The sequence below is a fragment of the Silene latifolia genome, chromosome X (genome assembly GCF_048544455.1).
Source record: "Silene latifolia isolate original U9 population chromosome X, ASM4854445v1, whole genome shotgun sequence".
In the NCBI taxonomy this organism is placed as follows: Eukaryota; Viridiplantae; Streptophyta; class Magnoliopsida; order Caryophyllales; family Caryophyllaceae; genus Silene; species Silene latifolia.
Genome location: NC_133537.1, coordinates 216,880,292 through 216,906,998, shown reverse-complemented (window position 1 = coordinate 216,906,998; position 26,707 = coordinate 216,880,292). Strand labels below are relative to the sequence as shown.

The following is a 26,707-nucleotide window of genomic DNA, read 5'->3' as shown; positions in this document are numbered from 1 at the left end:
TCGAATCAACTTATAGGATCGAATCAATCAATCAACTTATAGGATTCGAATCAACTTAAATTAAGTGAGGTATAGGATCTGAATCGAACTTATAGGATCGAATCAGAATCGAATCAACTTATAGGATCGAATCAACTTATAAGATCTCGAATCGAATCAACTTATAAGATCGAATCGAATCAACTTATAGAATCTGAATCAACTTATAGGATCTAAATCGAATCAATCAACTTATAGGATCTGAAGTGAACTTATATTAAGTGACTTTAAGTCCAAAAGAACAGGATCTTTGATATGCATTGCTAAAAGCAAGATGAACAACTTTGGATATGCGCTGAATAGCAAATTCATTCATAAACTAAGCACTAGGCAGAAATTGGAGTACATGCTATTAAGCCCAATACAAAACAAATGTAATGGCTTAGAAACGTGGCACTAGTAGGAAATTAAGTGGATATTGGGCTTCTGTAAAAGAGAGGAGAAATCCATATGAATACTAGAAAATCAACGAGTAGATGTGTGGAATCTAATCGCGATTTTCGAAAGCGAATATCGACCTCATTTCTCCAACTTAATTGGTATGTGGTGGTTCTCTTCCTGTTTTGTCACCATTATTAGTGACCTTCAAGCTAATCTGAGATAGGTGAAGAGAGAAGAAAGAGGTTGAAGGCCAAGTCATCAGTGAAGAAATTAGAACTGCCATAGAACCGGCGTTCGTGCTATTTATTGACTCGGATCTACCACCTCGCAGGCGTCATCATGGTCGAGGAAACTCGCCGGAATCGTCTGAGCGGTTGTGTGAGTGGTGGTCACGGTGACGATTTTATTTGGTGGCCGGTAGTGATAATGGAGTGTGGTGTTGCCGGTGATGTCCACGACGGTGGTGGCTGCCGGTGATGTCCACGGCGGCTTCTGGCAATGGTGGTCTTGGCCTCTTGGGAGGTAAGGGGTCGAGTGAGTTGTGTGGATGAAGAGGATAAATGTGGGGTGTGTGTGAATGCTCGAATGGTTTAATTTATATGTTTAATTTGGAGATGTATTATCAGCCGTTCATTCACTCTAATCTAAGGGATGAGAGTTGTTTTAAAGATTTCTGGAGTGATCGTTAACCGAATCCTAAATATATATATATATATATATATATATATATATATATATATATATATATATATAGATTTAGGATCCGGTGAGAACGGTGAGAATGACCTTTATAATAAAAACTCACGCGCGCGTCCTTAGTTTCTCACAACCAAACTTATCTATCATCTTCTCCCAATCACTATTTCCTCAAACCCAAATCCCCCAATTGCCACCTACCACCCTGTCGTCGTCTCCGGCGACGATCGAAATAACTCCGGCGATGAATCAACTTCTCTAAGCCTTTTCCTGACACTCGATACTACAAACCTCGACGCCGCAATCACCAGGCACGTGCACTTGACAGCTGTCGGCATCAACCATCATCGTGCATCTCTGAAATCTCAAATCGTCGTCACGAACTTCCCTGATGTCGGCTCAACTCCTTGGAATCCATTCAACATTTCCAAAATCAATTTGATCAAGCACTGTCTTCATTCTCATCTTGATCGGCCTTCTCTTCTTCTCCATCCATCTCTTCTCTGTAACTCCTCTTCTTTATTTGTTCTCTTTTAAATTTGATCGATTAATAAAATTAGGGTTTGTTGAATTGTAGTATGTATCTGAACTTTTCGATTGTTATTGCTTTTGTGATTTTGCAGGTTATTAAGTATGAGACTGTTATTAATTCACGAGTCTGATCCTTATTTCAACTATGTGTTACGCAGGTTTGATCTATATTTTAATCTTTTTGTTTCCTTTTGTTTGTTTTCAATGATTTTAGCTATTTTGATTAAGGTGTAGCTTAGGTGCTGGGTTGACAATTTGTTGACGTTTCCATGGATATCTGATTCGGCTCAAATGTTCGTTGTTGAGTAATTTGTTTGGTGATTGTGGAATAATGAGATTAAACGTTCCGCAATTTTGAACTGTTGCTTCTTATTAATGCAGATTCTTGTAGATATAGAAATTGACACATTGCTTAGCAAAAAATCAATTCTTCTTGGTTATTCATGTTTACACAAGCTGAAAGAAAAATGCCAAAGCAATATGGTATTTAAGTCAAACCCCCTAAGATTAGTAAATTATTTTAAATATCCTCCAGTTAACAACAAGTTTTGCTTATTAGCAAGTAACATTGGCTTGTTATATATACAAAAAGAGTTACTACGCACGGTAATTTTTTTTAACCCGAACAGATTCGCTCTAAGTAATAGAGTAAATTAACTGGTACTTTCTTGCTTCTGCCCATGTTCTTCCTGTTTTCTTGCCATTATTATGTTATGGAAATAGAAAGATTTACCTTGAGTTGAATGGTTGATACTTGATCAAACTTCTTAGAAAAGCAAAGAAAATTGAAATTTTTCCGTAAAAAAACATTACATTAATAATCGACATTAATGTTAATGTGAAATGATATATTTTCCGATGTTAACTTTTTGTAATGTGAAGTTCGGAAATAATCGAGACATTAATGTCTTGGAATCGATTAGCACAAATTCTCTTTGTTTTGCAAAGAAATCATCGACTTAATATCATATAAACCTGGCCAAATTTGTACAAAAACAACTCCAAATATATGGTCCATGCTGCAACATTTCCGGCCATGTCTATGCTATTTCAATTCATGTATGTATAGTATAGTATGTATGTCTTCTTCGATAATAGTGGGATCGAATACCGACTTTGCAGAGTAACATGAAACGTTCATGTGTGCGCGCTAAAATGTAGGTATAGTATAGTATGTAGCTACAGACATATATACACGACCTTTGGATACACTCTCATTCTAATTTCACTTCCTTGTTTTATGACCATCTATCTAACATTGATTATCAAATATACGGACGGACTACCTAATTAATTAACTACGGGAGAAAATACCCTCATACTTACGTACTCTTGCAAAAATATTAATATGAAATATTACTTACTATTGGGTGGATACTCATTGTGATTTTCTTACTATAGATAGATAATTCATTCATTTTTGTAACATACAGATGCATATGTGGGGGCACGGATCACAATATCGTAAAGGACTTGAATCACTAAGAGGAACACAACCAGCGACCATGCTTAGGTTACCTTGCTCTTTGTTGCGCCTTTGGGATGTCGTAACAACATAGATCACCCACGAGCCAAGCCTTTGAAGGACTTCCGAACTCTCCAAACACACTACAAAAGAAAGCATGGAATCAAGCCTTTTGCTTGTAGGAAATGTGGGAAAGCATTTGCAGTTAGAGGTGATTGGAGGACTCATGAGAAGAATTGTGGCAAGTTATGGTATTGCACTTGTGGTTCCGATTTTTTCCTGTACACAAAACTCATGTCCCCTCACAAGATGACGCGTCACTTATCTTGTACGCAAAACTCATGTCCCCTCACAAGATGCACTCGAAGCACGTGAATGAACTCGTACAAGGAATCATTGAGGGTGAAACCCGTGTACTCATTTGCTTCCATGACTATGGAGGAGATATTTAAAGGGACTAAGGAATTTAAGGAGGAGGTTTTTGATAAAGTGCAGTTGGAATTGAACCAATTTGGTTTGAAAATTTATAATGCTAATGTTAAGCAGCTTGTTGATGTTCCGGGTCACGAATATTTTTCTTATTTGGGTTAGAAGACTCAGATGGATGCTGCTAATCAGGCTAAGATAGATGTGTCTGAAGCAAGAATGAAAGGAGAGATTGTTATGTGAAGTTAAGACTTTTCATTTTGAGGATTGCTGATGATATTTTCATGTGCTTCACTAATAAATTTGTCAATTGAATTCGTCAAGTAGTGTTTGAGTATTTCCTTGTCCAATCATTTGTTTACCTTTAATTAAGATGACGCTCACAAAGAATAAGAAAGTGTACCTAGGATCGGAAAAAGTATACCTAGGATCGGAAAAAGTGTAACTACATTATTGTAAAGTGTATCTAAAATTTATGTGAAAAAATGTATCTATTTCATTATGCAAAAAAAAAAAAAGCGTATATGACATTTGATTAAAAAAAACAGTTAGTCTTGCTGAAGACGGGTCGGAGCAAGTGATGGGTAATGTCACTCACAAAACGGATAGGGGGGACAAGGTGGGGGCACCCCCATGTGCTTTCCTCTCTCCTCTATTTGGGTCATTTGTGAGAGGAAATGGTATCCGTCACTCCGAACTGACGGATACGTGCCGTCTTCAATGAGATTTTGTGTAAAAAAAAATCTGTCAAAAAATTGTACCTATGCTAGCAAAAAGTGTATCTACATTCTTTAAAAAATGTACATAGAATGAAAGTCAAAAGTGTACCTAGGATAAAAAAAAAAGTGTATATAGAATTCACTTAAAAATTATACCTAGAATAAAAAAGTGTATGTACATTCTTAAATGTGTATATAGAATTTTGGTAAAGTGTACCTACTTTAGTTAAAAGTGTATATGAGATTTGGGGGAAAAAAAGTGTATCTACATTCTTAAAATGCGTATATAAAATTTTGGTAAAAAGTGTACCTGCTTTAGTTAAAAGTGTAAATGAGATAAGAAAAAAAAAAATGGTGTATCTACATTCTTAAAATGCGTATATAGAATTTTGGTAAAAAGTGTACCTACTTTAGTTAAAAGTTTATATGAGATTTGGTAAAAAAAAAAAAAATGGTGTATCTACATTCTTAAAATGCGTATATAGAATTTTGGTAAAAAGTGTACCTGCTTTAGTAAAAAGTGTATATGAGATTTGGTAAAAAAAAAAAAAATGGTGTATCTACATTCTTAAAATGCGTATGAGACTTGTTCTATACGTGTATCTAATTCACGTATTTGTTTATCTAGAATAATATTTAATGTATCTAGATAATTCGTATTTCTTATATCTCGCATGGAAAAAATGTATCTAGCATGGGAAAAATGTATCTAGAATACATGTAAAAAAGTGTATCCACCATTGTATAAAAATGTATTTGAGATTTGGTAAAAAAAAAAATGTATCTACATCGTCAAAAACTGTATCTACACGGTAAAAAAATGTATCTAAAATTATGGAAAAAAAAAGTGTATCTACGATATGTTTTAATGAGATTTTGGTTTTTTTTTTTTAAAAAAAAGTGTATCCAACATACACGTTTTTTCTTGAAATATATACACTTTAAACTATCGTAGGTACGCTTTTTACATGAATTCTATATACACCTTTTAAGAGTATAGTTACACTTTTTTTCTTCCTAGGTACACTTTTTACCTGAAAATTTATACACACTTTTTGACAATGTAGATATAGTTTTTACATGAATCATATATACACACTATTTCTTTAAGAATATAAATACACTTTTTTTCTATCCAAAATACACTTTCTACGAGATATAATTGAGAGATACCGTACACAATAAAGTTTGGTAGATACACCTAGAAATCCATTTAGTTACATCAAAATGCCTGCTAATCAATAAGTAAAATTCAATCAATGACTTTAATCAACCACATGTACAACATTAATTAAACAAATAAAGAAAAAAACTAAATTAATCAAAACCATCAAAGTTCAATCCAGAAGTAAGTCAAATCAAAAAGTAAAAAAAGAATTGAAGTGAGAAACAGTACTGAATGGGGATCGAAAATCATTTGATGATTTGAAGTTGAAAACCATCGTCTTCATGGATATTATTGGAAAATATTACAACTGAAAATATGTACAAGTCCTCAACCAGCACAAACTTAACGATATTCATATTCACCTCACCATAGCCAAGAAATAGATGAATAGAAATGGAGAATCGTCCAAAATTAAAATTCGTGATTGTGATTATCAGAATTACAAATTTTCGGCAGCGGGATCGGAAAAGAAGGATAGGGCGAGTTTAGGGAAGTTAGTTTCTGCTTGTGTGATCTGCCGTGACCGTCGATGGAAATGACCGTCCATGACGACAACTACGCGGGACCCAGACGACATCACCTGGCCCATCTGACAATACCGATAACATCACTTGCTACCTAAACCACCCCTGTCCAACGCCGAGCAGCCGCTGACACCTGTAAATAAAAGTGAAAGCCGGAGTGACGCTTGAGAAGAGAAGTGAAAGAAGGGCGAGAAAAGGAGGGGTCGTGGTAGCCGGAGTGACGTCATTGGTGGCGCCGGTGCGATCGCCTGCCGGAGTTGTTATCGTCGGTGTGACGGCACCGGTGACACGATTTTTGTGGTATAATGATAAGGAGGGACATACAAGAGGGGTCGACGACGATGGGTTTGGTCGGAGCTCCGGCAATTATATGGTGGGAATTGCGAGATTTTCCGACGAAAGTCTTGTCGGAGCTCCGGCGTCGGGGCTTCTAGGTGGAAATTGGAATGTGGCAGGTGTAAATTAGTAAATGATGGAGGAAAGGGTGGCCTGCGTGTATCTAGAGATTGTTTTAATTTTAATCTCAGCCTTTCATATTAGTTTAATCTAATGGTAGATATGCGTTCTCACTGTTCTCACCGAGTGGTCGTTTGCACCGGATCTTGACTCTATATATATATATATATATATATATATATATATATATATATATAAGAAGGATCAAGTGAGTCCACCTTAAGTCATCAAGTCCATAAATCCCATTTAGAGCTCTTAGATTGTGAGGATGAATGGCTAAGATTACACCAAAAAGCAACTTATAACATTATAATAATATCTAGACTATTTACCTCTCTCCTTAGGGTGATAGACTCACTGTTCAAATTCTGCATGTTTGTGTCCTCCATCAGTCATACGCACGTTATTCAACTTCCCTCCACTATCTCATACAACTCCTCTAATAATTTCAAAAAACCGTCCTTACTAATTCCTGTGTTTCATCTCACATTTCTTCAATTTTATTTTCTACATATCCTCTTCCTTACCAAATACAACAAATCCATTTTCTTCTCTATATTTTATTCCATTCAAACGCTCATAGTTCTATCTTTGTTTCTTTACCTCACTTTGAAGGTAATTCATTGATCATCCTTTATTCTTTTCTTTGTTGTAATTTTTTAAATTTGCAAATTATCCTTGAGTAAATGAATCGTTATATTGGGGTTATTTCATTTTTGTATTTTGTTATTTATGAGTTTATGATTTTATTGCATGTTTAAATTTATGTGATTTTTATTATATTTGATTATCCATAAACATTTTGATTCATTAGCATGTTTGAATTTAATTTTAAGTGGGTAGTGTAAATATTATAGTCTTTGAATTGCTAATTAAATTGATAGTGTAAATCGAATCGATGGGTAGTGTGAATGTATTTGTTAGGGTTTCAATCGAGCTTGTTTTTGGGGATTGTAAATGTGATGTAATTGGGATTTGTGAATGTGAGGGACCCAAGTGTAAATGTGAACCAAAAAAAGTGTAAATGTGAACAAATAGAAAGTGTAAATGTGAATATAGGAGAAGTGTAAATGTGAACAAATAAAGTGTAAATCTGACTAAATTGGAAGTGTAAATGTGAAGATATTCAAAGTGTAAATGTGAGGATAGAGTAAGTGTAAATGTGAACACAAAGTGTAAATCTGACTAAATTGGAAGTGTAAATGTGAAGATACTGGAAGTGTAAATGTGAGGATAGAGTAAGTGTAAATGTGAACACTAAAACTGTAAATCTGACTAAATTGGAAGTGTAAATGTGAAGATAATGGAAGTGTAAATGTGAGGGTAGGAGAATTGTAAATGTGAAAAAATAAAGGGTAAATCTGACTAAATTGGAAGTGTAAATGTGAAGATACTGGAAGTGTAAATGTGAGGATAGGAGAAGTGTAAATGTGAACAAATAAAGTGTAAATCGACTAAATTGGAAGTGTAAATGTGAAGATATCTTTGGAAGTGTAAATGTGAGGATAGAGTAAGTGTAAATGTGAACACTAAAAGCGTAAATCTGACTACATTGGAAGTGTAAATGTGAAGATACTGGAAGTGTAAATGTGAGGATAGAGTAAGTGTAAATGTGAACAAATAAAGTGTAAATCTGACTAAATTGGAAGTGTAAATGTGAAGATACTGGAAGTGTAAATGTGAGGATAGGAAAAGTGTAAATGTGAACAAATAAAGTGTAAATCTGACTAAATTGGATGTCTAAATGTGAAGATACTGGAAGTGTAAATGTGAGGAGAGGAGAAGTGTAAATGTGAACAAATAAAGTGTAAATCTGACTAAATTGGATGTGTAAATGTGAAGATACTAGAAGTGTAAATGTGAAGATAGAGTAAGTGTAAATGTAAATGTGTATAATGTTATAGGTTTGGTGATATTGTGATCAGTGCATTTCTTATGTACTTTTTTTCCGATTCGGATGGTATCGATGGAGAACTACGAAAGCGAAGAACAACCCCAAGTTACCCCTCAAGTTTTCGTTAAGTGTCGCCCAACAGGCTTCACAAGCTTATTAGTAAGCTTAACATTGCTCAACGAGCATTTGTCTGAGAGGATTAGATTTGGGGTCTGCTTCATCTTAAACTCGAGAACTTTCCCGCTTTCACATGTTCTGAATTTCTCGAGGCTTTCGGCGATGGTTCTTATGTTTTCAGGGCGTCGGAGTTGAAGGAGTTTATGATTAGTAAGTATGATGTCTATGACTATTTCATGTTACCTGTTGGTGAGAGAGAGATGGAAATAGTACCTACTGGACATATGCCTGGTGCTAAAGATGAAAAATATGTGCGCATAAAACAAGCGTGGGCGCAAAAGTTCAAAGTGAAATCAAATTCGATTCTATTCCTTTAGGAGACGTCTTCAATTATATTGAGTCAGAGCAATTCAAAGATGGGGGGGATGAATTACGCACTTTGTTTGTGCTTCTTAGCATTTCATCATTCCTTTGTGACATTGAACAACGGCATTGAAATCAAACTTTTGAAAGTGGTTGAAGATGTGAGTGCCATACCGGAGTATATTTGGTGCTCGTATGTATTAGAATGTTTAGCTAATCTTTGCCGTGAGGCTCGCGGCGTGCGATCACATATGCTTGGTTGTATCCCTTTCCTTATGATTACTTATTTTCAGCGGTATGATTACCGTGGTATGAGTTGGCCCGATGTCAAAACAAGACCCCTGATGAGAAGGACACTGGTAATACGATGTTGGCCATAGCTGGCGCGCCCAAGGCGCCATTGGCAAGCCCTACGCCTCTTCTGATTTCAAAGTCGGGTACAACACCCGATAAGAAGTTTATTTAGATTGAACTCCCCCCCGGTGTTGAAGATGACGATGAGTTGAAAACTAGAAATTTGTAGATGTAAGTTTTATGTTATGAATGTTTAATTAATGGCATATTTTTTTAATATATATATATATATATATATATATATATATATATATATATATATATATATATATATATATATATATATATATATATATATATATATATTGAGCAGGTATATTTTGTGTATCTAGACTCTTAAATCTTTTTTTGTTACCAAGCGTAGGGTGTACACGAAATTTGTACTTGAAGATTCAAAGAAACGCGTGGCCTTCTATTCTGGTATGCGGATGCATTTGCAATGCTTAAGAATTTAACAACATGTGCTACTTCTTCAATCGATCTTGTTCCGTCACAAGCGACGCAAGCTTTTTTGAAGGTGCAAAGGTGAAGGAATATGTTGAAGAAGTTGGAAATTTAGCTTCCCAAATGAAGAAATATAATGATAACGCTCCCTCATTGTCAGATGTTGGGAAGGTGGCCAAGATAAAAACAAAGGCAAGCAAGAAAAAAAAGACCAAGGTTCCTAAGTTCGAGTTTACGCCTCGTAGAGCCTGTATCACTTGCGAAGATTCGATTTGGGTGATAAAGCGGGTGATGCGGCGATGTCACGAGGTAATGGAGACCCGATTTCTACAACACCGCCGAACTTAACGAAGCCTTTGTCGACGAGAGGAAGAGGAATGCGGGCTAGATTTAACTGACGAATTGACTCAATTAATGGATCGGCAGATTCTAGAGAAAATTTATAGCCCGGATGAAGTTGAAGAAGCTTACACAAAGCCCTCATTGAACGAGAAGCAGGAAAGTTTGGGAGGGGAAGTGCCTGACACTAGTGGTGCCCCTGAGAAAGCTGAACATGTTGTTGAGAAGTGTAAGTCAGAAGCAACGAATAAGGTTGATGCGGATGTGGTAGGTCAGTCAATGAAGATGGTTCATCTTGATTCAACTAAAATTTATTTTTATTTAGCGATATTGAGAACGCGCTGCAAGGTTTGACAGATATTGGTGATGGTGGTGGTGAAGCGGCAGAGGGTTGCGTACAGAGAGGTGAGGATGAGTTTGTGCAGGGTATGGATATGGAGCAGGCTCAAGAACAGGGGCCTGTTACTAGTGAAGGGGAGGTGTCTTATTCAAAAGTAGCGAACAAGGTGGATGCGGATGTGGTAGTCCCGTCAACTGAAGATGGTTCATCTTCATTTCAGTTGAAATTTATAGCGACAGCTGATATTGATAATGCGCTAAATAAGTTGTGAAACAGCGGTGATAGTGAAGTGGCTCAGGGTGGTGCACCGAGAGAACAGGACGAAGCTATGCATGGAATGGATATGGAGCCGCCTCAAGATCAGGGGCCCTGCCGTGGGCCCGAATCACTGGTGGTTGGACTAGTGCCTGGCGTGGATGTGGATGTTAGATGTGCACCGACAGACCAGGACGAGGCTGTGCAGGGCATAGACATGGATCCGCCTCAAGATCAGGGGCCCTACCGTGGGCCCGAACCACTGGTGGTTGGACTAGTGTCTGGTGATGCTGTGGATGTTAGCGGTGCACCGGGAGTGGAACAGCCCGTTGACCGACCCCAATTTAGTGGTACGAAAGTACCGGATGGTGAGCCTGGCGTTGTTTCGTCCACAGTCCGTGAAGATACATCGCAAGAAGGGTTAGAGAGTGGTAGTGGCATGGTCAACGAGCAAGGTGAACGCCCTACTGCACAACCCGCTTGTCCTGGTTCATTTCAGAATGATGACAAGCCCATGAATGTTGTAGAGGGAGCAGATAAGGTGGTTGTTGAAACACCGTCCTCCGAGTTTAAGTTGCCGGAATTTCAGTGTACGTTTATATCTACTGCAGAGCTAACTGAGGCATTTAAGGGGGTTCCAGGTGAGGATTTTAGAGCGGCCCGATGCGGCGGGCCCTTCGAACCGGCCGTTCTGCGGATGGTCGGGAAATTTATGTCCCCGGAGTAATCTAGATCACCACCCTTTCCTATTTCATTCAATCGAGCCCTTACGGTGCATGGAAGTGGTCCCCGAGAATCGACTTGCACCATGGATTGTGGGGAACCCATGCCGAGCGGGGGCTTTGTTCTGTAGACTGTAAATTTGAATAAGAAATTATTTAGGAATGTTTTTAAGGAAAGGAAATACGTCATGGACTACGTATTTAACAAATCAGAAGCTTGGTTGAAAGGGTGAGTCGATTAATTTCTATGTCAAACATATTAATACTTATATGTTGTCGTAATAATGTTCGCCTTATATAATTTTTTCTTTTTTTGTAGGGAAGAATTGGCAGTTTTTTCAGACTTTTTCTTCGTGTCTCGGGAAGACATGTTAACCCTTGAACCTGGACAGGAAGTTATGTCTTCTGTTATCGATTGTTGGTGCCTACTAATCAATAAGATGATGTATGACCAAACTGCACCAGTTGCATCTTCTCGTTGTTTCTTCGGGCTTAATCACACCGTACTTGTCCTATCCTCACTCAATGCAATTTGTATAGTTCCAATTTAATTGTAACGTAAGTGTCTAAATTTAATAGCGCTGCCTTTCGTTTGAACAGAGTGTTGCGCTGGATATTTGGAAAGCCAAGACGAAAGGAATTGTTCTTGACAAAAAGGACGAAATCTGGGCTGGGTGGGATGCTTGGATTCAATCCTGTTTGTCTCCATTTCAACTTGGATATGATATGGTAAGTGTAAATGTGACCTATTGTGAAGTGTAAATGTAATCACACTGAAAGTGTAAATGTCGTGAGATATTGTGAAGTGTAAATGTCATGACATATGAAGTGTAAATGTGAGACATAGTGAAGTGTAAATGTGATTATATTGAAAGTGTAAATGTGATGACATAGGGAGTGTAAAGGTGACTAAATAGGAAGTGTAAATGTCAACACATATAAAGTGTAAATGTGAATATATGGAAAGTGTAAATGTCAAGACGTAGGGAGTGTAAATGTGAGACATAGTAAAGTGTAAATGTCATGATCTAAAGTGTAAATATGATTATATAGAAAGTGTAAGATAATGACATAGGGAGTGTAAAGGTGACTAAATAGGAAGTGTAAATGTCATGACATATAAAGTGTAAATGTGATGATATAAAAAGTGTAAATGTCATGACATAGGGAGTGTAAAGGTGACTAAATAGGAAGTGTAAATGTCATGACATATAAAGTGTAAATGTGAATATATGGAAAGTGTAAATGTCATGACACAGGGACTGTAAATGTGACGAATTATTGAAAGTGTAAATGTGAAATTTTACTGAGTGTATCTTTTATGTCTTTGTTGTCACATCCGCCAGGTCTTCATCCCGGTCTTATCTGGCAATAATGATCATTACAGCTGTGCATGCATAAACTTTGTATCTGAGCAGATAGAGTATTTGGACAATCGTCACTACGACGATGATTTTGAGAAGTTTCCATATTTTGGAATTTCGCGTATTGCGGTAATAATTATAAATAGCATATCTTAATTTGTTCTTTAGTGTATATGTATTTTGGAATTGTAAACACTGTTTTTAAATTGACTATTTTTTTTAAATTCCTTTTACAGTGTGATTTAATGGGCGAGTATCTGGAGTCTAAAGGGTTTGTCAGAGGTTCAAAGGTCGCCGGGTTTAAATTTGTCAATGTCGAATTTAAATGGCAAGGTAGGGGGTATTCTGCGTTTATATGCGGGGTGTACATGATGATACACATGCTGCTTTTCAATGGGAAGCTTTTGACTGCGCCTTAGGTGAGATGGACGTTATCAACCTCATCCGGGCTGAAGTGGTGTCAATCCTTATCCTGAGTGACCATAACAAAGTGAGGGAGAGCGTTCGCGAAAGGATAACCCAATTCAGGCAAAAGTATGGTCAAGGTCTGAATTCGGTCTCCAATGCTGCACAGAAGCGGAGTTTGGACGATGAGGAAGAGATTACGTACAATAAACGTCCCCGTGTTGCAGGCCCACCCCTTAAACGCGCAGAAGGAAGCCCTGTGGTCAATCTTGTAGCCATACAGGCGGAAAGCAGCCCCGTTGTTGTTCAAGCGTCATTGCGATCTTGAGTAGCCAACCTTTGTCAGCCGTAAGGAGCCGTCCCCGGGGCGGGGGGGGGATGGCTTGGGATGCTCAATTGACTGTGGGGCTGCTGGTACGCAGACTCTTGTTGTCTCGGCCTTCTTACGGAACAATCAAACTTTGGTCAGGGATGTTCGATCACGTCGAAAGCATGCGGTGAACTATTGCTTGTTAGACGACTACAACTTTGAAAATTTGTTAGTATCTGCCAGACTCTTATAACAGGGCCAATTAGTTACGATATCTAATTTTTAACTACTTCTCAATTTCTTACTATTATACGTGTGTTTCATTGCAGCGAATCAATCTCTTGGTACAGTAGGCATGCCGCGCTACGCCGGTCCGACATCATGTCTATGCTTCCTGAGGTTGTAATGTCGCCTATTGTCATTGAGTCTGGGTACATTTTGCTAAACCATTTGGAGTCCTTTGAATACTTACTTCCTAGGATGGCCTTCTTTGGGATACGTTATGTGGTACCCCCCCCCCCCCCCCCCTCCCCCCCGCACAAAGCCTAAAAGTTATACATTATTTTTACTTTTATTATGTAGGCTCACTCACTTCTCTGAACAGGAATGTATCATACAGCTTTTGGATATACGTGAAGCAGACTCACAGTCTAATGACATCATTGATCGGCTGTTTCACATTTGGGATACCTTCATCCAGGACTATGATAAAACTTTCAACCTGAATGCCGAGTTTATCTTCGTACTTGTCAACATTGGTGGGCATTTTGCATGCGTATGTATAAATTTTGGACAACAAACTGTTGATCTCCTTGACTACCAACAGCATGCCAACTGGGATTAGTCTGAAATGTGCAATGTTACTCGCCAAGTGGTAAGTCTGATGCCAATAAATCATTTTCGAAGAGATGAACAATAGATGGTTTATTTAATTGTTAGTGCTTTAATGGCAGGCATCAGCTGTTAGCGATTATTTGGATGTCAGAACGGACAGGGGATACGAGATTACTAGCTTTGAGCATCGGCAAATCCCATTCAGGCGCCAAACACCCCTTCCTAACATAACAGAATCAGGGATTTTCGTATGATGTATATCTTTGATGTACGAGGGTCAACCTTTTGAGCATCCAGGACTTGGAGAGGAAGAGGAACCGAACGGTACTTGGTAGTTGAGTTGGTGGCGACGCTTGTTCTAGCTGACATAAATGTCAACGAGAGACATTTTGAAGCAAAGTTGAATGGGTTTATCGCTGGAAAAGAAGATTTATGGGCCAAGTTACAAAAGAAGCGCAAAATTAAGGTTGTGTTATCGAAAAAGTAAACAATTTGTGGACATATTTTTGATTGAAATGTATTTTGTTTGGCAATATTGAAGTTAGAAAAGAATGTTTTGTATTTTGGTTGGCAATGTTTACACAAATGTGTAATTTTTAAATTGCAAGTGTAATCATTACAGTAATGAAGTGTAATGTTAAATTACACTAATGAAGTGTAATGGTTGACTATTTTTTGGCAGTTATAATCATAGTTTTTTCAAAGTGTAAATGTGACTAAATTGCAAGTGTAACTGTTAACACACTTGTAATTTAGTCACATTTACACTTTAAGTGTAACTGTTAACACAATTTAAGTGTAAATATTAACACTGAAATTGAAGAATTTCTTCAAAGTGTAAATGTGACTAAATTGCAAGTGTAACTGTTAACACAGTTGCAATTTAGTCACATTTACACTTTAAGTGTAACTGTTAACACACTTAAAGTGTAAATGTTAACACTGTCAGTGTCAACTTTATCATACTGAAAGTGTGAATGTAAACACACTGAAATTGAATTTCAGTGTAAATGTAATTGGGACTGTGAATGTGAGGGCAGCCCAAGTGTAAATGTGAACCAAAAAAAAGTGTAAATGTGAACAAATAGAAAGTGTAAATGTGAATATAGGAGAAGTGTAAATGTGAACAAATAAAGTGTAAATCTGATTAAATTGGAAGTGTAAATGTGAAGATATTCAAAGTGTAAATGTGAGGATAGAGTAAGTGTAAATGTGAACACAAAGTGTAAATCTGACTAAATTGGAAGTGTAAATGTGAAGATACTGGAAGTGTAAATGTGCTAACATGGCAAGTGTAAATGTTAACACCAGTTAGTTGAAAATAAGTATAACTGTTACTTGAAATAACATAAGTAATCAAAAATAAGTTCAAGTAACACAATGTTTGGCTATCTAATAAAACAGAGAGATTTTGGTCTTATGATAGTGTAACTCTAACGTTGGTGTTACTAAAAGTTACACCAACTGCAGTTCAAAGTTACGCTGCCATGAGACCAATTCCTAATCGCCCGCTCCAGTTATAGCACATTAAAGTTTTAAGTTACACACTCAAAATATATAGAGCAACATTTGTCACTGATCTGACGTCTATTCTTGTTCTGATTCCAGCTCTTCCTCCTCCTCTCCTTCATCCTCTTCTGGTTCAGACGACCCTTTTCACAATGGCGTGTGTACTGAGAAGGGGTTAGGGCAGTTCCTCTTGTCGTGATTTGTCATTCTCTTGCAATTCTTACACTTACGTTTGGGTTTCCTAGCCAACACCATTGCTTTTGTTTTGGCTTACAGCAATCTTTTTCCGGTCCCCTTGTTTTTCGAATTCTTTGGTGGCAATATCGTCACTACCTCACATGCCGTACAATTCAGAAATTTCTCCATTTGTTGATTTTTATTCAACACTTCCCCTAATGGTGACAGGGACTGTTTAAATGCTCTAATTACAGCGGAAAAGCTGTCAACATCAGCTACTCCTTTGTCTCGAAGGAGCCCTACAGCTTCATGAACTTCTGACCACATTATTGACATTGCAATTTGTTTTTCATCGATGACTTGCATGTTTTATGTCCCTTCACCATTAGTATTGAAAATTCTTAATCAGAGATACTCTTTCATCCATCTATTTACAACATAATCTTCTGGTATAGTCTTTATCCCACTTGCTGAAAAAATCCATATTATATGGCGGCATAGGATTCCGGTTCTTTCAAACATCGTACAACTGCAGCTTGCTTTACGTGTACCTGTGTCATCAGTTAAAGCTAACATGTAAGTGTGAACGTTAAAAATAGTGTCACTGATGTAAAGTGTAAATGTCATGAATTGTAAAGTGTAAATGTTAAGTTATTAGAAGTGTAAATGTAAACTAATAGGAAGTGTAAATGTCATGAACTGTAAAGTGTAAATGTTAAGTTATTAAAAGTGTAAAAGTTAAGTTATAGGAATTTAAATGAGATAAAAACAGAAAGTGTAAATGTCATATGATGTAAAGTGTAAATGTTATGAATTGTAAAGTGTAAATGCTAAGTTATTAGAAGTGTAAATGTAAACTAATAGGAAGTGTAAATGTCATGAACTGTAAAGTATAAATGTTAAGTTATTAGAAGTGTAAATGTTAAGTTATAGGGATTTAAATGAGAAAAAAACAGAAAGTGTAAATGTCATATGATGTAAAGTGTAAATGTCATGAACTGTAAAGTGTAAATGTCATTAAGTGGAAAAGTGTAAATGTTAAGGTATAGGAAGTGTAAATGTCATATGATGTAAAGTGTAAATGTCATGAATTGTAAAGTGTAAATGTTAAGTTATTAGAAGTGTAAATGTAAACTAATAGGAAGTGTAAATGTCATGAAATGTAAAGTGTAAATGTTAAGTTATTAGAAGTGTAAATGTTAAGTTATAGGAATTTAAATGAGATAAAAATAGAAAGTATAAATGTCATAGGAAGTGTAAACTACCTGGATTGTATGCAACTTCAAAATTCTTCTTTCTGGATGAATCTTTGACAGTAGTTACCTCTAGCTCGCCTCTCTCAGTGAAACCTCCTGTTCTACATGTATCAATTGAGAAGATGGCTTCTTGTTTGAATTTCTGGAAAGCTGAATAGGTGTACACCTTTGCAGCATGAATCTCTAATGCCAGATGTGTTGACGCCGCTGCGGACGAGTGCTTATCCATGTTGTCAAGTTGCTTCTGTGTATGTCTTTGTTGGTCCATAGCGCTCTCAAAACGCATCCAAAACTCAACCAATGTTCCTGACTTATGCTCAAACCTCTTGAAAAAGCTATTTTCGCTCTCCGATCTTTGAGTCGTCCTCATAATCGACGCAATCCTCAAGTCTCTGCAATGCGCCATCACCCACTGTCCCCTTATAGCATATGTATCTGCAAACCAATCATTTACGCCAACACCATGATCTTCTATTATTTGCTCCCAGATACCATCAAATTCTGCTGCCTTAAGCTCATCGTCCCATATAATGTCATTAATTTTACACATGAAGTCATTATAATCACTCCTAGAGACGCCAAACTTACTGGGCATTTTGTTCATTATATGCCACATACAGAACCGATGGCGCGCTGTCTTAAAAACAAGAGGGATAGATTTGATAATACCTGGGTCCTGATCTGTAATTATGTACTCGGGTTCCTTACCCCCCATTGCTTGTAAAAACCGGCTGAAAACCCAATTAAACGACTCATAATCTTCCCTTGCAATTAGAGCCCCACAGAACGTCACAGATCGTTTATGTTGGTCAACACCTGTGAATGGTGTGAATACCATAGAATACTTATTGGTGGAGTAAGTTGGGTCGAATGACACCGCATCACCAAAAATTTTGTAATTATCTCGGGCAGTACCGTCCGCCCATATGGCCCTACGTAGGCTGCCATCATCGTCAAGGTCATAGCCAAAGTAGAAACCTATTCTTGTTTCAGTCATTTCCTTGAAATGGTCAACAAACAACTGACCATCCCGTTCGTGAATGAAATATTTAACATCCCTATGGAAGTTCTTAAAATCATTTAAGCTTGCTCCAATGTTTTCGAATCCATTCACTTGTTCTTTTGGATTCGTATGTCTTTGTTGCTCCTATCTTCATTTGCCAATCAATCATTAATGATACGTCATATAAATATAACATGAATGGAATTATTTATTTAGTATAGAGAGTGATTATGTATTACAAACCCTTGAGTTCGAAACGATTATCATCTTGTGATAATCTGTTATGTTACGCGACAATTTCTGGAACTCTTTGTCCTTAAGTGAGATAAGCTCGTGATTGTGACCCTCGTGGAACCGGTCAATTAATAAAAGACCATTCTTCATATATAGTCGTATCCTCGCTTTACACCCACTCTAGTGACCCTGAATATCCTCTGTGACTTCTCCCCAACCAGTCCGTCATCCCGATCTTTACTGGGCGTCTTGTGAGCGAAACCTTCTCGATTGTAGACGACGAGCTTTGACTTGACCTCACCGCCACGCCATTTTTTTGTTGTGTACCTACGTACATCAAACCCACAAGCAATGGCATATATCTTATAAAAAGTCACCGCGTCCTCAACCCCCCCCCCCCCAAACTCCTGGCCGATGTACGGTGTAAACCTCTTCTCGACCTCCCTACACAGCTCCTGCTTGTCAGGTTGAACTTCATTCTGTTTTAGCAAGTCTGTAAATGTGCACAGAGTGTAAGTGTAAATGTAAATGTCATCAGATATGAAGTGTAAGTGTAAATGTCCATAGAGTTTAAGTGTAAATGTCATCAGATATGAAGTGTAAGTGTAAACGTAACTCGAAGTAAAGTGTAAATGTAAAGGGAATGTTCCATAAATGTAAATATTCCAAAAGTGTAAATGTGCAAATTATGATGTCCCAAAAGTGTAAGTGTAAATGTAAACATCCAAAAGTGTAAGTGTAAATGTCAGCAGAAACGAAGTGTAAATGTGCTGTTCTGAAAGTGTAAATGTCAACAAAAGTGTAAATGTCAGCAGAAATGCAGTGTAAATGTGATGCTTTAAAAGTTTAAATGTCAACAAAAGTGTAAATGTCAGCAGAAATGCAGTGTAAATGTGATGCTTTAAAAGTGTAAATGTCAACAAAAGTGTAAATGTTGTCAGAATGCTAACTCAAATTAAAACTATAATAATAACAATTAAAAGGTGACTATAACAATTAAAAAGTGTAAATGTAAAACTATAGCAAAAATAAACATCCAAATGTGTAAGTGTAAATGTCAGCAGAAACGAAGTGTAAATGTGATGGTCTGAAAGTGTAAATGTCAGCAAAAGTGTAAATGTTGTCAGAATGCTAACTCACATAAAAAATATAACAATAAAAATGCAAAGGTGACTATAACAATTAAAAAGTGTAAATGTAAAAGTATACCAAAAGTGTAAATGTCAGCAGAAATGCAGTGTAAATGTGATGCTTTAAAAGTGTAAATGTCAACAAAAGTGTAAATGTTGTCAGAATGCTAACTCACATAAAAAATATAACAATAAAAATGCAAAGGTGACTATAACAATTAAAAAGTGTAAATGTAAAAGTACACCAAAAGTGTAAATGTCAGCAGAAATGCAGTGTAAATGTGATGGTTTAAAAGTGTAAATGTCAAGAAAAGTGTAAGTGTTGTCAGAATGCTAACTCAAATTAAAGCTATAATAATAACAATTAAAAAGTGTAAATGTAAAACTATAGCAAAAGTGTTCATGTAAATGTTGTCAGAATGCGTTGATGCTACTCAAAACTCAAATTAATGAAAACCCAGCATGAAGATTTACTTCTAACAATCTTCATTTCAAACCCAGTAACAAATAATAATAACAAGAATGAACAAATTCGATGACATGCAAGTTTTATCATTACCTTCATCCATCCTATTCAACTGAAAATATTAAAACGTGACTGAAAACAATGAATAAAATGAAGAAATACCATTGATGTCATCTATTATTTGCATGTTTACGCTGATTTGCAGGATTTAGAGAGAACTTTAGCTGAAAACTTCGTTTTCAGATGGAAGAACCCAGTTTTAGAGAGAAGAAAGAAAGAATAAAGTTGGAAATAAGTGTGTTAAGGAAGGAAGAATGTGGGAGTGTAAACATAGTACAAGGATATATCATTTTGTCCGCAGGAAATGATCATTGGTAAGGACAATTTGCAGGAAATGTTGTCCTCTTTCCTACCCAAGCTTTTCCCTTTTTTTTGCCTATATTTTGTAAAAAATCTCCACCTTAGATGTTGTCCATCTAAGGGTCCTTATAAGGACTTAAGGACTCAAATGAGGTAAGGGACTCATATATATATAAATATATATATATATATATATATTCAAACTTATTCAGTTTACAAACATAGTACCCAAACATTTTGTTTGAGTATCTAGAATGGAGGTAGGGGAGGGGACGAGAAAAACACTAGGAAGGGAGAGGGAGAGAGATAAGAGAGAAGATTGCTTCTTAAACTTTTCTTTGTTGAAGGAGAAATAAATTGTCTTCGATAAGGGAGACGAGGATCCATATCATCTAGAGTAAAGACTGGTGTTTCATGGAGGTGAATGTGATTTATGACTTCTTAGATGTAAAACGTGGCAGAAAAGTTAGTGATAGTGGTAGTAGATTTAAGGTTGTTTCAAGTACTAAGAACTAATCACATTGGCTGATGTTTTATTTTGCGGGTAAATTAGTGGGATGGAGGGAGGGTGCATTTGTGGAGGGTGATGAGTTTAACGAGGATAATGATAACAAATAAGGTTATTTATCAGCAAAATATCGCTTGCATTAAAACATATAGGTAACATGAATAATAACAAGAAACCTCAAAAGATCATACTGATAAACTTAATCTTGACCCCATCATGTTGGAATATGTGTCCTCCGACAATAATGAGTCCCCAAATTGTCGATCATATTGATCACATGTTTAAATCTCATTTTAAAAATACGTAAGGGATGATACATTTTATAGTCAACTGATCAACATTAATCGGTAACGATTGGCTTGCTAGAGTTTGACGTTACTGTCGTGGGACGGTGGTGGTCAGTTGATCCCTTAAGGTCACACCTAAAGGATGATGCCCTTATCTGTAAAGTTGATTAATTGTATGATGATACAAGTTGATCAATTCCTTAAAATTGAACAATTCATTTGTGAGAGACAATTATCATCTTATTGTAATGGGATTAAATGAGATTTATTTTAGTAATAAAATGCTTTGTTACTAACATTATTTATTGTTTGAGAAACAATAGAGATAAGAATGAATGGTTAATTATAATTACAAGATGTTGTGAATTATAATTATGTGACCCATTTTATTTATGTGATCAAGTATCATTAGTCAATTTGTTGTATGTAATTTAATTAATTCATGAAATGATATTTATGTGATAAATATGCATTAAATTAATTAATAACATGTATTATACTACATGTGACATATTGTGTGACAAATGACAAATTGACAAAATAAAATGGTAGTCCATTTTATGTATATGGACCGAAAATTGAGGGTGTGTTAGTGGGTTATGGTTGTTTTGTTTTATTTGATAAAAAGACATAATGATGCCTACCTACAACTAGTCTTACACATCTTACACATCTATTTTCTTGTGAAGACAAAAAGAAAAAGTAAGATGTCCTACATTGGACTACCAAAACCGTCCACCCTCCATCAATTATGATTCAGGGAGTTTTTTTCTCTTATTATTATTCATTCACATGCATTTCTCTCTTCTCCCTTGATTTTTCTCAAAAACTTGAGAAATCTTGATTAAAATTGTTCAAATCAAATTACTAATATTGTTAATGTAATATATGAGTATTAGTAATCAATTTTAAGGTAAACTACTAAACTAATATCTAGCTAATATTATTTAGTGGGGATAAGGGATAATCTTGGGTGCAATCAAGAGAAGAATCTCTACTTTGAGATTTTTGGAGGATCATCCTAATATTCATTATAGTTCAAGAACTAACAAGTAGGAGATCTTGTTGGTGCCCATAATGGCCGAAATATTCATATGGTATGAAACGATTTTTCCTTATATTTTTCTAGTTTTGCATGCATAAGATCTTTAAGTTTTTATGACTAAAACTTTAAACCAAAATATGTGATATTCAAAATATGATTTCCCACAAGTGGTATCAGAGCATTATGGTTGTTGCTTTTTGGGGTTTTATCATTTTGTCTAAATTATTTTTCCACTAAATTTAAAATGAATCATATGAGATATGAAATGGTAGGGTACCATGTTTGTAAGTTTTCAAAAGAAACAAATGCTCATTTTTCCTTACTATAATCACGAGTACAACGGGATTGTGGCTCGTGAAGCTGTCTTTCTAGAATACAAGTTTATTTCTAGAAGACAGAGTGGGAGAAATTATTCAAGAGCCACAAAGAATGTTATGTCGCAAGAAACTGGTCAGAAACTGGTCTTGCTTGGCTACATGAAACGTTTTGTACGTTTTGTGTAAGACGTTATTTCTTCAAAACATAGGAGGTTAAAGTCATCACTTGTTGAGGATGATGAATTCATGTTACTTTTTAAGAAAGTAAAGAGCTTACAACTTACAAAGAAATTGTTTGATTCAAGTTAATTACTTCTGGAATGTAATGAACATATGACTTACATGAGAATGTTTAAGTCACAACTCAATACAAGGCTTAAAGCCATGAAAATCCGAAATAAATTCCAAGTGAATTGTTAGATATCAAAGTTTGATTGGTGGCAAAGGGTTTTGCACTAGTTGAAATGCTTAAGTCTATTTGGATCTTCTTAGGGATTGTGTTTCATTATGATGATATACAAATAGCAAGTGAATCTAAAACCCACTTCTTCAATTAGAAGGAATGTATTCAATACATGTCTTGAGTTTTGTAGATTCTTGCAATCCTAAGATAATGAGAAACTTAAGAGAGGGTCTTAAGTAGGACATCAATGAGTTGGAATCACTGTTTTGATCATGTTATAAAACTTTTCTCGATAAGTCGAGAAGTTGTGTTTATACATGGAGTTTAGTGGGAGTTACGAAAATTTTAATTAGTCTTATATGTGAATGACACATTGATCATTGGGAATGATTTAAGATTTATGGAGTATTATAATACATCTTTAATATCCAGATTTATGGAGATAAATCCACATGATATTAGCGTCAAATAAGAAGTCTTATGTTGATAAGATTCATGACTAGTTCAATCAAGTTGAACATATTTGATTAATTTCATTTGCTTCCGCTGCCGAATCAATTAAATAGGAAATGATGTATAACGCTTCATATACATTGAGTATGATGAATTGTTTCAAATCGAATTTAAGTAATAGTTACCAAGTAAGCCATAAAGATTACCCTTAAGTGCTTGCAGAAGCATTAAGGATATAATGCAAAGTGTTTTTGATGCAATTTTGTGTAAGGGTATTACACAAATGACAATTGACAATTGAGATTGCGCATGGTTTCCGACAAAACCATAATCAAAACACATCAAGATGGTTAAGTAACCATTGTGGCTATGTTATTTAAGAAATAGATTTTCTAGAATCGTTCTAGGCAATAAAGAACAATGAGAGATATTTACAACGGAAATTGAGTACACTTGCAATCATGAGATGTGCAAGAAGGATGAATCCCGCACACTGTGAAAACAGTGGGAGCTATTCTAAGGCTAGAGGGCCTATGTCTAGATTGGATCTAGACACGTACTCAGAAAGTTTTGTAATGCAAATGTATACATTACAAAGGAAAACGAATATGTAGTAAGGTTGAGTTAGGTACAAGAAGTTGATAAAACCTACTAACCAAAGCCTTTTCATAGGCTTAACATGATGAGTCATGTCATTTCAATTGGATTGAGATTAATAACTACATACAAGATCAAATTAGATTATAGAATATGAAATAGTAATCAGGTATTGACTATTCATATGTGATAATCACATTTGTCGTTCGAGTTTTTAAAATCTGAAAACTCCTTTTATACCTTGTTACATCCAAACGGGTTGTAGAGACAATAGTCACTTGTATGAGGTGACGTCTCGAAGTGACTAGAGTGTGATGCGATTGATGGCAAGTTCAAGTGTCATAGAGTTATGTGAGATGACTAGTCGATCACATAGGCAGACTGTTGGGAACACTCTGTCGGGCAGTGACCGCTTATAGAGTTCTGGCAAATTTATAAAGCCTGGTCGTGGCGAGAGCTACTATAGTATTCAAATGAGTCGATTTTTTTGACTAAATACTGTTCGCCTAAGATGGCACAGTTTCAGATTAACTTTGATTTATGTTACTACGACCTTCGTAAATGGGGTCAAATGGGCATATTTTGGGTTATGATGGTTGTGGCTAGTCGAAGGGAATAGTGCGGTAGGAATTGTCCACCCCTTTGTCAGGGTTAAAACAATATCTCAGGGCCACTCGAGGAGTAATGAACTGGAAATGCGTGGCCACGCTCGGAAGGTATCTATGGTAGATAAATTCTGGTCAATCAGTTATTCTCCAGATCGAGGAAACCACTCTCGATATGATCACTTGCAAGTACGACCCGAAAGACACCTTGCATTGAGTGGGAGATAGTAATAGGACAAGAGAATTGGTGACGCACACTTGTCGAGGACAAGTGGGAGATTGTTGGAATATGTGTCCTCCGACAATAATGCGATCACAATTGTCGATCATATTGATCACATGTTTAAATCTCATTTTAAGAATACGTAAGGGATGATACATTTTATAGTCAACTGATCAACATTAATCGGTAACGATTGGCTTGCTCTGATTTAACGTTTTTGTCGTGGGACGGTGGTGGTCAGTTGATCCCTTAAGGTCACACCTAAAGGATGATGCCCTTATCTGTAAAGTTGATTAATTGTATGATGATACAAGTTGATCAATTCCTTAAAATTGAACAATTCATTTGTGAGAGAGAATTATCATCTTATTGTAATGGGATTAAATGAGATTTATTTTAGTAATAAAATGCTTTGTTACTAAAATTATTTATTGATTGAGAAACAATAGAGATAAGAATGAATGGTTAATTATAATTACAAGAATTTGTGAATTATAATTATGTGACCCATTTTATTTATGTGATCAAGTATCATTAGTCAATTTGTTGTATGTAATTTAATTAATTCATGAAATGATATTTATGTGATAAATATGCATTAAATTAATTAATAACATGTATTATACTACATGTGACATATTGTGTGACAAATGACAAATTGACAAAATAAAATGATAGTCCATTTTATGTATATGGACCGAAAATGGAGGGTGTGTTAGTGGGTTATGGTTGTTTTATTTTATTTGATAAAAAGACATAATGATGCCTACCTACAACTAGTCTTACACATCTTACACATCTATTTTCTTGTGAAGACAAAAAGAAAAAGTAAGATGTCCTACATTGGAATACCAAAACCGTCCACCCTCCATCAATTATGATTCAGGGAGTTTTTTTCTCTTATTATTATTCATTCACATGCATTTCTCTCTTCTCCCTTGATTTTTCTCAAAAACTTGAGAAATCTTGATTAAAATTGTTCAAATCAAATTACTAATATTGTTAATGTAATATATGAGTATTAGTAATCAATTTTAAGGTAAACTACTAAACTAATATCTAGCTAATATTATTTAGTGGGGATAAGGGATAATCTTGAGTGCAATCAAGAGGAGAATCTCTACTTTGGGATTTTTGGAGGATCGTCCTAATATTCATTATAGCTCAAAAACTAACAAGTAGGAGATCTTGTTGGTGCCCATAATGGCCGAAATATTCATATGGTATGAAACGATTTTTCTTTATATTTTTCTAGTTTTGCATGCATAAGATCTTTAAGTTTTTATGACTAAAACTTTAAACCAAAATATGTGATATTCAAAATATGATTTCCAACACATCAATCCAAATTAAAGTAAAATCTTAATTCTAACAACATTGTCGAGAGCAAGGGTTAGTTTCCATTGGATTGTGGATTTTTCTAGAAGTAGGGGTTTAGTTTTTCACTTGGTTGGATAAATTTGAGAGAAGTTTCGAAGACAAGGATCGATCTTTCAAGGGATGAGATTGTTTTAGATCATGTGTGTGAATTGGGAAGAAAAATAGGGGTCTGCATGAAGGATTTTGTTTCAAATGAGAAGATGGGGGCAAGACTATTGTTATAGGGGGTGTCATAAGTAGCCCAGCCATGTAGTATTGTGTTGGAATTTGGTTCACATTCAAAGGTATGTCTATAGTTTAACCGTGAGATATAACATTTAACTACCTGTAAATATTTTTATGTAACTACCATTTGAGCCAACAATGATTAAATTATGGTTGTTATTCTAAAGAAGGAGATTTGTTGCATCATTGAGTTGATTATGCAAAGTACATATTATTGTTTTCCTTGACCAATTGAAAAACAAACAGGTATTAATGAACAAAATCTAAAAGCTCTCAGTCCCAAGTACCATATATATAAACTTCATATTGGTTTTATTCTCCTAAAAAAAACAACATTGTCGAGAGTAAGGGTTAGTTTTCAATTGGATAGTGGATTTTTCTAG

At 35.8% G+C, this 26,707-nt stretch overlaps 1 long non-coding RNA gene across 1 annotated transcript; it reads left to right on the top strand.

The window, feature by feature from the left end:
- The first annotated feature begins 1,560 nt into the window (after positions 1-1,560).
- On the top strand, positions 1,561-3,165 carry LOC141621706 (uncharacterized). Its single transcript, XR_012532598.1, has 3 exons — positions 1,561-1,621; positions 1,740-1,805; positions 3,081-3,165. It is a non-coding gene; the product is annotated as an uncharacterized LOC141621706 (long non-coding RNA).
- Positions 3,166-26,707: the final 23,542 nt, after the last annotated feature.